Genomic DNA, 2,118 nt, shown 5'->3' with positions numbered 1-2,118 from the left:
ACGTGGCCAGCCGCGGGGGCGAGGAGCTGCTGTCAGCGCCGCGGCCACCGCCCCCTCGCTGGGGCCACGCCCACGGAGGCGGAGCCCCGAGAGGATGGAGGCGGGAGAGGAAAAAGGGGAAGGGCTAACCACCGCCCCTCACTAAAGCCACACCCCTCTGGGCGGACCCCCAGGAGAACGGAGGCGGGGAAAGGGAAGAGAGGAAAGTAGCTCGGCCTAGAGGGATAGGGCCGCAGAAATCATTTGGAGCGAGCAGCCAGGGTCTTGGCTGGCCAGGGTTTTGACTGGCACTCGAGAAGACAAGGCTCGGTGAAGATTTTGCTAATTCCCAGGAAGCCCGCGGGTTGCTAACCGGATCTTATGGTCCGGCTCGCGCTACGGTGTACACCTTCGCACGCCCACTTTCCTACTTCTCCGCCCTCTCAGTCTCAGCCGAAAGACTCAAAGACGTGCGGGGGTCGCCGGCAGTGAGCCTGTTCCAGAAATGCCCCTGGGTCATGCAGGTCCCACAATTAGCGTGTGAAGACTCGGAGAGCTACAAGAGCTCACCCTTGCCAAATAGTGGAACAAGAGTTGAACTTGGGAATATGGCTCTAAAAAAATATCACAACGACAACAGTCCCCGGAAGAGCGCTTTGGCAGCCCAGTTTGCTCACTTTCTGCAAGCAATTTTGTACAGTGCTTAACACCTCTCCACTCTGTGTCTTTCTGCTAACTCATTGTCTGAAAGTCAGTGTGCCTGCTCCATCTTTTCAATGTCTAGAAATAGTGACTATAGGATTAGAGCGTATTTAATATTAAATCCCACAAAACTGCATAGTCTGCAGTTCCTCATTTAAAAAAACAAACAAACATCATTTCTGTCTTCTCCACGGTTACTTCCCCATACGACACCCCAACATTTGCTGTGTCTTAGGTGCAAGAAAATTACTCTGTCCTGGATGTGTGTTGTAGGAATTTAGCAGAGTTGCTGTATCTGGGGTAGACGTTAGAATGAATAGTTGTTTCCTGGAAGTACTTTGGCCTTGAAGAATCATTATGGTAAACAGTAAAGGATCTTAGTGGCAAACAGGGATTGTTTTCTGCGGTTTGTAGAATTGGTTTTCTGAAGGGGTGTTGCAAAGGGTTTGCATGACTTTGGCCACAAACCCCCTCTGGCACACTTGAGGCCCTTGGATTACTTTGCACTGCAAACAATACATAATGTCATGAAGACGTGTGATACTCTCCTTTAGAGAGACATTTAGATTAGATTAGATTAGATTAGGGACCTTGGTATGAGAAAATACTTTACCCCAAAACAACCTTGTGTAACAATCAATAAATACACCATTTTATGACTGTTGGGGGGGTCAGTCCATCAGAGAGGCTGGACCTTTCTACTGCCACATAAGCTTTAAAGTATCATCTTGGAGTGCCTTCTTTCATCAACGAACTCATGCTACACAGAATAGCCTGACAGGAATTTGTTTGGGTGGAAGCCTCACGCCAGCTCCTGGCATCCATATACCTGAAGAGTCTGGAATGTTTGAGTTAAGACTTCACCCCAGCCACTGGCATCCATATATCCAGAGTCTGAAATGTATGGGTCCTGGAAGTTCCATCCCAAGTCCCCTCCCCTGGGAGTTGCCTCAGTCCAGACTCTACCTCCAAGAAAGCTCACCAAATAGTGCCCCCTCCCCAGAGATTGTCAAGACCACTCCTCTGGGGTATTTAAAGTGTCCCCCCACCTGAGAACAAACGCATGGTTTTCCAATCTTCCTTCCCCGGCTCCTCTCTGGGGAGCTGGAAAGTCATCCGGGAGCATTGGTATCCATTAAACCTGGACTTTTTCCTAATTCAGCTTGATTTGGTCTGATTCGGTCTGATTCAGTCTGATTCAGATTATTGCGTTGGCAGAGAGGCTTATCGGCCTGCAAAAACTTTTCAGTATGAAGTTTATAGATTATATAAAGGACATGTATGATGTGGGATTCCCCTCTGTATGTTGTGAATGTGTTTTGTTACCATTGGCTAATGAGTAAAGCTACTTTAGCCTATGGGAGGGCAGAAAAGAGAAAGGAGGGAATTCCAAGCAGAGATAGAGGGGAAAGCAGGCAGAGTCAAAGAGACGTCATG

The sequence above is a fragment of the Myodes glareolus genome, chromosome 21 (assembly GCF_982192425.1).
Source record: "Myodes glareolus chromosome 21, mMyoGla1.1, whole genome shotgun sequence".
Classification (NCBI taxonomy): Eukaryota; Metazoa; Chordata; class Mammalia; order Rodentia; family Cricetidae; genus Myodes; species Myodes glareolus.
This window is presented reverse-complemented; position numbering follows the sequence as displayed.